The sequence below is a fragment of the Prionailurus viverrinus genome, chromosome C1 (genome assembly GCF_022837055.1).
Source record: "Prionailurus viverrinus isolate Anna chromosome C1, UM_Priviv_1.0, whole genome shotgun sequence".
In the NCBI taxonomy this organism is placed as follows: Eukaryota; Metazoa; Chordata; class Mammalia; order Carnivora; family Felidae; genus Prionailurus; species Prionailurus viverrinus.
In genome coordinates this window covers 212,452,721-212,464,353 of record NC_062568.1, presented here as the reverse complement: position 1 = coordinate 212,464,353, position 11,633 = coordinate 212,452,721, and the positions used below count along the sequence as shown (strand labels likewise).

The window sequence follows — 11,633 nt, the reverse complement described above, 5'->3', positions numbered from 1 at the left end:
AGTTCCACAGGCGACACTAACACGAGGGTCACGCGAGCCTGGGGACGCCGGTTAGGAGGCCGATAACGGGTCCTGAGAGCACCGGAACGCAGTTCACAGCAGGTGCACGCCGCGAGAGCCTTTCCAAACGTGTCCTGCGGGTCGGGTTCTCTGTCCAAGGACCCGCCCAGAGTGGGTCCAGACCCGTGGAGCCGTGGGTGACACCGGTCCGAGGGAAGACTCGGCCCGAGGCCGGTGTCTGAGCGTAGAGAGCAATTCCGAGTGCACGATCCACGTGTCGCCGTGGACGCCCACGCGCACCTGCCCGAAGAAGAGAAACCAGCGCTGGGGGGCGGCCAGGGGAGGGAGGGAGCAGGGTGCGCGCCGCGACCTGGGAGTGTTTGCGTCACCAGATCCTCCCCAGGGGCCAAGGGACACAACCTCCGCCCAGGATGAGTGTGGGCTGGGGCCAGACAGTCGTTCCCAGAGGGTCCCCGCGGATCCGCAATGCCGAACGGGGCCGGGGAGCGGCCGTGACCTCGGCTCGGTGTCAGTATAGATGGCGCGCCCTCCTCAGAGTCTCACTGGAGCCCCACCGGCGCAGACGACCCCACCCAATCCCCTCGCCCTGGGACCGCGCCCCTCACCCCTGCTCCCGGCAGCGAGGGCGGACACTCCGCGGACCAGGACGGCTCTTCCCCTGCTCCCGGGGGTCTGAGCGCCCCGCGCACGGAGGAGCCCAGCGCCGGTGGGGGCGGGAGGGCCGCCCGGGGTGTCGGGAAAATGCGGCGTCTGGGGGATGGGGTGGGGTGGGGCGGGGGGAGCAAGGCGTCGGGACGTGGAGCCTGCTTGGCTGCCCGCCCTCGCTCCCGCGCGCCCTCGCCCGCGGCCCCCAAGCTGGCCGAGGGTCGCGGTCCCCATCTCGCCTGCGTCCGGCCCGGGGTAGGAGGCCCAGCGGGCTCCGCAGGGGCGACGCGCGCCAAAAGGCGGCGGGAAGGAGGCGGGGCAGAGCGCGCCCGGGACCCCGACTCGCACGCGGCCAGCTGGGGGGGCGGGGCGCCGGCGGCCACCTCGGCCTCGGCCCGGCCCCGCCGCCCGCGCTCCTCCCGCCGCGCTGAGCGGCCCGCGCTGCCTTCCCGCCCGGCCGGCGGCGCCAGGCGCTAACTTCCGCGGCCGCCCCTGCCCGCGGCGCCTCCCCTCCGCGCGCGCATATAACCCGCCTGGGCCGCCCGTGCCCGCCGTGCACCCACTGCCGGGCCGACTCCGGCGTCGATGCCCCCGGGCTCCGACTGCACCAGGTAGGAAGCGCCGCGAGCCCGCGCGAGCGGGGCCTGGGCGTGGCGCCGCGCGGCCTGCGGGGGCCGGAGCGCGGGGCTGGGGGGCACACGGGCTCAGAAGCTAGGGGTTGCGAGGAGGGGGCGAGCGTGCAGGAGCTGGGAGAGAGGATGACGTGGGGCACCCCTCCGGGGTCCGACCGGCCCCTGGGACGCCGCGCGGGGGGCAGGGAAGTGGCCGGAGTTCAGCCCGCGAGGAGATGGGGGGAGGGGGGGGCCTGCCAGCAGTGGCTCGGGGGGGGGGGGGGGGGGGGGACAGCGTCGCTGGGATTCCCGGAGGGCCTACCTCTAGCTGACCCCTCTCCAACCCAGCGTCTGAGGGGAGGCTCCGAAGGTGACGGGGAAGAGGCCGGGTCGGAGTGCAGGTGCGGATGGAAGTTGGTGAGCGTCCCTGTCGCTGACAAGCTCCTCCCCGCCGGTGCCCTCTCGCTCCGTCTGCACCCAAGAGGGCTGTAGAAATCCGGCCGCGTTACTCCCCACTTCCCCGAGGCTGAGACCCAGTGCTCCCCTGGACCCCGGCGCTGGGCGCTGGGCGTGACCACCAAGCCACATCCATGGGGTCAGTCACTAAAGAGCCAGGGTTCCAGAGGGACATCTCCAGGTGGTTCTGAGCTGGCCAAGGGTGCCTGGCCTGTCTTCTGAGCCTGTTTCAGGAGGAGCAGAGTCAGGCCCCGGGCCCACCCTGGGGAAGCAGCTCCTCTGCCCTGGCTCCCTCGCTCCCTACCCTCCTTCCCTCGCATCTACTGTCCTTTCAGCCTTTGGAGGGAGGGAGCTATCGTTACCTTCTTACTCAGCTTGCATTTTTGTCTGGTCCCTAACCGGATATGCAGAAAGTGTGCACATGGCTACATAAATAGACGGGTGACAGGTAGACCATTGTCAACCAGCAAGGGACCGGGGAGACAGTGCATGGTTAACTTCTGACCGGAGGTCAATCGGTCCCAACGATTGTTTATTAAATTACTGGACATTTGGGAACCGTTAGCACAATGGTTTGGTTCTGTTTGCTCTCGTTTATTTGTATAGACTTCATAATCACCTTTGGAAGAAGACGAGTACGGAAATGTATCGCATTCCAGGGCTGGGGTCTACTGTTAGGTCCAGCCACCCATCTTTTGATTTACCCATTAAAGATAAAAAGGCGTTGCATTGAGAACAATTTGAGATTTTGCAACATGCAGATTCACGGATTGTGTGTGTGATTTTAAAAATAAGAGGCTGCAGGGCTGTGCCTGCTCAGCGGCCTGTCGGCCGGGGCTGCCGCAGGTGAGCTGGCCCAGCAGCTGGCACTTGTAGATTGTCCGCAGTGCTTATGCCCTACTCGCTGTCTTTCTAGTGAAGGCCGTGGGGAACAGTGTCGTCTCTCCAATTTCTGAAGGGTAGCCCATGGGAAGGCCAGTCTGAGACAGAGATTAAGCAGGGGGATGTGGAAGTCAGAATGCTGGGGTTCGAATCCCCTCTCCCCAATTACAAGGCAATGCCTGTCTTTCACGAAGTGGCTCAAAAGTGATGGCGGATGGTTCCAGGTGCCGCTGCCCAGCTGGGAGAGCCAGGAGCCGGGGCGTGGGGGCAGCTCTGGGGCGGCCAGCAGGTCTCCCCTGGGAGGGAATGGAGTGGCTGGCATCCAGGCAGGAATCTGCCCAGGGCTTGGGCGGAGGCTGATGGCCCCAGTCAGGGGCACTGCCTCCAGGATGCCTCAGTTCGGGATTTATTTATAGAGTATGCCCCACCCACATCTGGGAGTGGATTTGTAACATTGAGCACATGCGAAGACACAGCTAGGGTGGAGGTGGAGAGCCTGAGGACATAGGGAGAGAGGCAGACATTCACCCCCCCCCCGCCCCCCCCCCCCCCCGGGTTCTGATACCTGAAAGGGAACCATCTCATCTCATGGGTGGGAGGGTGGGTGGGGGCGGCATGTTCATCCACGTGGGAGACAGTTTTGAGGGGAATTTACCCTCTAGATACTTGTATGAAAGACGTCACTTAACATGAAGTAAAATAAAATAAAATAAAATAAAATAAAATAAAATAAAATATAAAATAAAATATAAAATATAAAATAAAATAACAATAAAATAAAACAAAATAAAATATAAAGTATAAAATAAAAAATAAAATAAAATATAAAATATAAAATAAAATAAAAAAGATAAAATAAAACATAAAATAAAATATAAAATATAAAATAAAATAGGGCGCCTGGGTGGCTCAGTCGGTTGAGTGTCCGACTTCAGTTCAGGTCGTGATCTCACGGTTCATGGGTTCGAGCCCCGCGTAGGGCTCTGTGCTGATAGCTCAGAGCCTGGAGCCTGTTTCAGATTCTGTGTCTCCCTCTCTCTCTGCCTCTCCCCCACTTGCACTCTGTCTCTCTCTGTCTCAAAAACAAATAAAAATTTTAAAAAATTAAAAAAATAAAAAAATAAAATAAAATAAAATAAAAAATAAGATAAAATAAACCATAAAATAAAATATAAAATAAAATATAAAAACAAAATACAAAATAAAATATAAAATAAAACAAAATATAAAATAAAATAACAAAATAAAACATAAAATAAATAAAAAATAAGATAAAATAAAATATAAAATAAAGCATAATATAAAATATAAAAACAAAATACAAAATAAAATATAAAATAAAACAAAATATAAAATAAAATATAAAATAAAATAAAATAACAAAATAAAACATAAAATAAAATATAAAATAAAACAGAATAAAATAAGGGGGAAAAAAGACGTCGCCCACACGGTGAACCTCCGGTTTGCCAGAAAGGCAGAAACATTTTCCAAGTGGCTTTCTTCCGTCCGGCCCCCATGAAAGGGGAACGTACGCCTTTATTTCCCAGTTTGGGTATTTCTGTGGGAGTGACCAGTCAATGTTTTTAAAACATGTCACGTTCTCATGTATTACCTTCATAGAGCAAGAAAGGGGAAAGGAGCAGATGGCATCTCCCTCGCCACCCTAGGCGAGGGTCTTCTCTCCAGGTGGGACCGGCTTTCTTATGGACCCGTTCCCCCTCCCCCTCCCCGCCTACCCCTGCCGAGTGCGTCCGGGTCCTGCCCGGATTTCTTTCACAAACGCAGAGGACACATCAAAACACACAACCACGTCTCCTTGACAAGTTGCCTCTGAAGCAAGTTACGTGGGACGCCTGGCAAGTCCTTTCCTTGTGTGTTAGGTAGAGGAAGGTGGATTCTGGTTTCTAGAAAAGTTCCCTCTGCTCACTGGGCTTCAAGTTAAAGACACGTCATGGCCAAGCGGGCTCCAAGAGACAAGCACAAGTGGTTATAAACTTTCCATGTGCCCCCCCTGTCCGCCCACCCCCCCCACCCCCCCACCCCCCCACCTCTGCCCACTCTGACCAGGATTCCTTAGCAGAGCAGACATTTGCTCATCAAAAGTGCTTTCTTTTCCGGGACACGCTGCCCTAAATCAGAGACCCAAAGAGAAAAAAAAAAAAAAAAAAAACTTCAGCCAAACAAGTTTTGGTTGGACACCTCTGATAATACCTAACATCGAGCGGTGGCTCAAGCTGGGACTGAGCTGAATGCTCGGTACATTCTTTCCCTGTAATCCTCACAGCCCGCAGAGTGGGTGCTCGCTTACAGAGGGGAGGTGGAGTTGTCGGAGACTCGCGCACTTGCCCAAGGTTACAAACAGCAGGGTGCAGGAGTCGGGGCTCCAGGGCAGAATGCTCAGCAGGGACTGGAGCCTCGGGGCTCCGCCACCCGTGCAGTGCGGCGACCTCAGGGCACCGCCCGACCCTGGTGCTGCGGGACCATCTAAACCGGAATGTAGGGATGCTGTGACCTGCGGTGGGGAAAGAGGAAACCTTTGTATCATTTCTGCAGCATGAATTTCAGCATCCCGTCCGATTGTGGACGTGACAGCAAACCCCTATTTTAGTGGCGCCTGTGACTTTTTCTGTGAGAGGAATCACCGATGTTTTCACCGTGCATCACAGTGGCCGTAGAAATTAAAAAATTTCGTTTCTGCTTGTCACCAAGTTGAAATGAGGAGTTATGAGACCCGCGGTGGGACCTTGTCATTTCATGCATAAAGAAACACGTCCAGATTTAAGTCACAAATTTTCGTTTTGATAGCTGTGGTGGTTTTCTGGAGCACCGACCGTAACAGATTACAGAGACTGGGCGGCTTAAACAACAGAAAGTTACTCCCTCCGGGTCTGGGGGCCAGAAGTCTCAAATCAGGGTGTGGCTGTGACTGCTTGGCGGTGGGGGGCAGAGCCTGAGAGGGCCGTCCTGATCTAGGCGAGTTCCCAGGGTGTTCATGTGTATGGGAGCTGTGGGCCCGCCTGCCTCCCCGTCTCCCTAGGGAGGCCCTAGCCTTTCCCTCCTGTGAGCTGCCCACGAGAACTCACCTGGGATCCCCGGAGGGCAGGATTCCCCAGGGAAGGCTGGTGCAGCCCCCTCCCGCCCTCACCAGGCAGGCACAGAACACCTGGGCACTGCCCATCCGGCCGTTCCAGCAGCCAGGGTGCGGGGCCCGAGCGCGCAGGGCCAGGCTGGGAACCCGGTGCAGCCAGGGACATCTCTCCTTTGTGATCCTGCTCAGAGTGGCTGCGTGCAGGAAGTTCCTGTCCCTGATGCCCGCCCAGCACCAGCTGGTGAATCGCTCCCTGTGGCCCTGGATGCCTGTGGGGAGGGGGCAGGGGCTGTAATTGCTCACCTGCTGCTCTGAGGTGCCAAGCCCTGGGGGAGGGGGCGGACATCTGGGGAAGCCTCTGGCTAATTGGGCAGGTGGCTTCTCCCTGGGGGAGGTGGGGGGGGGTTGCACCGGTTCCTTTAAAATGGGCAGGGAGGATGTCCCCTCACCCCACCTGCCCCGTCTCCTGGGATTTTAGAGGTGACTTCTGGGTTCTGTTTCCTCCATTGGTCTGCACCGCAGGAGCAACATGAAGAGGTGTGTCTTCTGAGGCTCACCTGGGCCGTGCACACTCTGGCGGGGCTGGGTGGGGGCGGGCGGAGGGGGGAGGGACGGGTCCTGGCGTGGGTCCTGCCCTCCCGCCAAGCGACGCCGAGTAGAGGGGGCGTGAGGATTGTGGGCCACCTGCCACAGAGACAGGCGTCACTTTTGCAGAGGTGGCAGCCGTCAGGAGGGAAAGCTCCTAAGTGTGAGCGCACAGTTAAATAAACAGACCCGAACGGTGCTTCCCCAGACCGAACGCTCTGGCACCTGCCCTATGCAAATGTGGGTCTGCGTTAGGGAGCGGAGTGAGGGCCGCTAGGCATTGGGGTGTAAATCGAGGCGGCTCCACGTCGAACCGCTGTGATCCGCACCGTCTCAACTGCCCGCTCCCTCTTCCTGGCCGTTTTCTGCTTCCCACTGGCCCCGACCACCAGCAAAACCCCGTAATTAGGCATCTCTTGTCGGGTTTTTTTTCTTTCGGAGGAAGGCAAGCCTCAACTTGCTTCTGGGTTCTTAATTTTTGATCAGGGATGCTCCTTGACTAATTATTTGGCAGTAACGAGGGAGGAGGCATCGAGGGGGGGACGTCTCCCTGAGCTTTCAGACCAAGCCGTAAATGTAAGGATGAGGCATTTGGTAAACAGGACGCTAATTGGATTAACGCAAAATAATGAGTTCTAGTGAAAATAACAGAAAAGACGATTGTAAGATTGAGGTCAAGGTAATTCCAAGAACACTGTCCAAATCTCCCTCTGGTCGATTTGATCTCTGAAAATATTTAGAATAAGACAAAGAGTTTGCTCTCCACGGTGAAACGTGTAGGAGAGTGATTTCTGGACAGCATGTTTTATTTATTTATTTTTTTATTTTTTTTCAACGTTTATTTATTTTTGGGACAGAGAGAGACAGCATGAACGGGGGAGGGGCAGAGAGAGCGGGAGACACAGAATCGGAAACAGGCTCCAGGCTCCGAGCCATCAGCCCAGAGCCCGACGCGGGGCTCGAACTCACGGACCGCGAGATCGTGACCTGGCTGAAGTCGGACGCTTAACCGACTGCGCCACCCAGGCGCCCCGGGACAGCATGTTTTAAAACAAGAAAGGCTCAAGGGGAGTGGCACGGGGTAAAGGGCTGGGAACCCTGGCCGGCTGCTTTTCCAGAGTTTCCGGGACTGTCTGGCCCCAGATCAGTGTGAGTGACCAGCAGAGCTTGAGTTACTGACTTTCTCCTTCTTCCAGTTACTGTAGTGAAAACCCCTCCGTTTGCTTTGTCTCTCCAACTCCCTTCTCTGGCGGCCAGGACAGCCCTGCCAAATCCAAGAGGCGGGGTGTGGACCAGTGCTTTGCCCTTTGTGACCTTTCGAATTTCGTGCTATTCGAAGGCATTCCATTGACGAGAGTTCTTGATGGTAAAAGGTGACAAAATCATGGTGAGGGTGGCCCTGCTTAGGAACCAGCTAGAAAGGGGCTCAAATCCACCCCGGATGTGCTACTTAGTCATGTGATCTTGCAAAGCTTGGCTTTTGTAGGATGAGAGGAAGAACTGTCCTCCCAGAAACACTGTGGTCCCAGAGCGCCGCCCACAGTCCCTCATCTGGGCCCCTCATCTGGGTGTCATACTGGGGGCCACTGGTGTTTCAGAATTCAGATTAAAGGAAGAATACTTTAGAAGAGTAGCACAGTACCTGCATCTTGTATTAAAATTTTTTTTGAATGTTAATTTATTTTTGAGAGAGAGAGAGAGAGAGACAGAGCGTGAGCGGGGGAGGGGCAGAGAGAGAGGGAGACACAGAATCCGAAGCAGGCTCCAGGTTCTGAGCTGTCAGCACAGAGCCCGACGCGGGGCTTGAACTCACGGACCGTGAGATCATGACCTGAGCCGAAGTCGGACGCTCAACCGACTGAGCCACCCAGGCCCCCCCCCACTCCCGCCCCATGAATCTTGTATTTTAGAAACACCACCAAGGGGTTCGATGGAAACAGCCCGCAGTCCGGCTCTCCCCCGTTCCTGCAGCAGAGTGCCAATGAACGTTTACACTGAGTGGGTTTAGAGTTTGCGTCTGCCCAGCGGAGTCCGCCCCAGACGGAGGGAAAGAACTCTCAGTTTTCTGAGCTCTCCGGATTCCCAAAAACGTTCGGAAGTGAGGCTAGGCTGTATTCCACTGAAGACTTAATTTGCGCATTCATTCATGGCTCGTGTGTGAGGGGGCGCCCACCCTTTCCCTGCAGGGTCTGAGCAGGCAGGTGGGGGCCACGCCCAGGACCCACCGGACCTTGGCACCCTGCCGAGGGCCTGGGAGCGGGCTTTGCTCATGGGGGTGGGGGGTGTGGGGACGGGTCTTGACGGTGGGATGGGGTGGGGGGACAGCTGGGGGGCAAGAGAGCCCGTCCCCACGGCTCCAGCAAGCCCCTTCCCTCGACGTTTGGAAACCTGCACTCAGGAGGGCGGGTGGTCGGACACCTGATGCTCAGGAGACAGGAGCCCAGTGACGGCCTTGAACCGTGAAAAACAGAAACAGACACGGGAAGTACGCGTGCCGCCCGGGTGCGCCTGGAGGAGGCGACTCGGTCACGCGATTTGTGCGGGGTTTATTTCCAGCCTCTAACTGCCCCACGTTGGAGAAGTCACGCGACCTCCGCGCCTCCCTTTCCTGGGCTGTAAGATGGGGTCAGTAGTTTTTCTCGTGGGGCTGATGTGAGGGCCTGGGACTAGGGCCTGTAAGACACTCAACAGGGTCCCCGTGCAGAGAAAGCCGGGTGTCAGGCTGGAGCAGAAGGCGTCCCGGCCTGTGCGCTGCCGTGCGGCCGCTGTTTCGCTTTCGAGCACGTTTCCGGGGTCTCGTCCTTGTGAGGCAGGGGTGGCTGGTAAACGTGAGGGAGCAGGAGGCGCAGAGGCGAGGGAGGAAGGGCGGCTGAGCAAACAGCCACCAAGGTCCCCCCGCCCGACCGCAGAGAGGCGTGCCCTCTGTCTCCCCAGCAGAAGCGGGACCTTCCGCCTCAGGAATGAGTAAATGCCGACCCTGGGCCTTCTCCTGGAAGAGTGAGGGCCCCCCAGACACCCATGTCCTAAGGCCCCAGAACTCTGGTCATGTTATTCACGCGGCCAAAGGGACAGTGACTCAGTCGGGGACCTGGAGGTGGTGATGACCCTGGAGCGTCCAGCTAGGCCCATGGCATCACACAGGCCCCTGTAACATGGAGGCTGGAGGGTCAGGGACAGAGGGGGCCATGGCCGTGGAAGCAGAGGCTGCAGGCGTGGGCTCTGAATCTGCAGGAAGGGGCCTCGAGCCGAGGGACATGAGCACCCTGGCCGCTGGAAGAGGCCGGAAGTAGGAGGAAGCAGCCCTGCCACCATCTTGATTTTAGGCCCACGAGACTCCCCACACTCCGGGCTCCGGAACCCTGAGAGAGTGCGCGTGCGGCCACACGGACGGAGCCTCGGGTGACGTCCTGCTCTCATCCTGCTCGAAAGACGCCCAGGCCCTGGGCCAAGGTTCCCACCTGGACCTCGCGGATGAACATCGGGCCCCGGCCTAGGCAAGAGCGTCCCGGGAAGAGCTTTCCAACAGGGTCTTGTGGTGGCAGGAAGTTGTGTAGGAATGCTCGTCCGGCTCCCCACTGAGCACCCCAAGCTGGTGGCCATTCTCACTGCCTCGACTGTGTCCAGAGGCCCGTCTGACACCATCACTCAGGGCCACCCACCCACCTTTGGTCTCAGACAGGGACGTCGGGGGCTGTGGCAAGGGTTCTGTGAGCCCTAAGTGTTCAGGGCTGTGTGTCCACCACCCAGCTCAGAAGGCAGGGCCCCAGCCTCCCGAGTCAGGCCGTCCGTCTCTCTACAGGGGATGGGCTGGGAAGGAGGGTGTGCCAGGAGGTCACCCCCACAGGAGCCCTGGTGATGAGATCTCAGGCCATGAGATCTCATGGGCCAGCGTGGGGGGGGACCCTCCCAGGGTCGCATGGCTTCAATGAGGGCCGCTTCCCAGACATGCAGGTCATGGCACCTACCTGCTGTGGCCAACAGCCGGCCGTGGGCATCCTGGCATTGCCCGCTGGCTGCTTTGCCTCTTTTCCAGGACCAGGGAACACCTCCCTCCTGCCACCGCCCACTGTCCCTGCATGGCCACGATGCCTCACACCTGCAGGCGTGTGCACACGCACACAGGACTCCCGCAGCCCCATCCCACGCCTGACACACGGGCTGCACACGGACGCGGGCTATTCTGCAGAAATGTGTCCGTGTTCAGCAGGAGTCAGGGAGCCCACAGCTGCAGGCCGACGCTTCCCCAGGAACAGTCAAGGAGCAGAGCCCCTCGCGCTGGGTGGCCGCCCCCCCCCCACCCAGGGAGTCCAGATGAGAGCACCATGGCAGCGTCCCTCAGAAGTGTGTGCGTGCGTGTGTGCTGCGTCCCTGAAGGGCGAGGGCTTTGGCTCCCGGGTCGGCCGCATCTTCAGTTTCCATCCAGCCCGGAGACCTTACCCTGCAGGGTACCCTGCCCCCCCACCCACCCCGCCGAGGGTTTCTCCCCAGACTCCACGGGGCCGTGGGGTCTGCTCCAGGGGCTCCAGGAAACCACTGCAAACAGCGTTCCCCCAACTTGTGTTACGTGAAACTGGATTGGTCTCCTGTTGCCGCTGTAACAAATTACCACAAATTCAGTGGCTTAGAGCCCCGTGGATTTGCTTTCCCCATAGTTCTGGAGGTCAGAAGCCTGAAATCCGTCTTTCTGGGCTAAAATCAAGGTGCAGGCACGGGGTGCTCCTGGAGGTTCGAGGGGGAGAATGCATCCCTTGACTGTCCCGGCTTCTAGAGGCACCTGCACTTCCTGCCTCGTGGTCCCTTCCTCCCTCTGCAAAGCCAGCAGGTCAGCACCTGTGCGCCCCCCTGACCTGCTGCCTCCCTCTAACCAGGACCCTGTGGTTGTACTGGGTCCCCCCGCCCAGTACAAGATGCCTCCGCCCCTGGATATGTCCCTTAATCCTGTCCGCATGGTCCCTTCTCCTGTCAGGTGGCTTGAGCTTTCAATGCTGCTGCCTGTGGTGGGGGAAGGAGGGGCAGTGAGTGGTGACACAGGTTAGGGCCCCAAATCTGGGCTTCCTCAGGGTCCTTCTGGCCAGTTGTTAAAAACATGTGCTTGGAGCGCTATCGACAACAGCCAAACTATGGAAAGAGCCCAAATGTCCATCGACTGATGAAGGGATAAAGAAGATGTGGTTTATGTATACAGTGGAATATTACTCGCGACCAGAAAGGATGACTTCTTGCCATTTGCAACAACGTGGAAGGACCTAGAGTGTATAATGCTAAGTGAAATAAGTCATACAGAGAAAGGCAGATACCATATGTTTTCACTCCTATGTGGAATTTAAGAAACAAAACATGAT

At 57.6% G+C, this 11,633-nt stretch overlaps 1 protein-coding gene across 2 annotated transcripts in view; it reads left to right on the top strand.

Annotated features, from left to right (window-relative positions):
• The first annotated feature begins 1,078 nt into the window (after positions 1 to 1,078).
• TP73 (tumor protein p73) overlaps positions 1,079 to 11,633 on the top strand; it is a 60,519-nt gene continuing 49,964 nt past the window's right edge. For both annotated transcript variants that reach the window (XM_047869980.1, XM_047869982.1), the window contains exon 1: positions 1,079 to 1,277. The gene's annotated coding sequence lies outside the window, so the exon portion shown is untranslated. The remainder of the gene's footprint in view (positions 1,278 to 11,633) is intronic.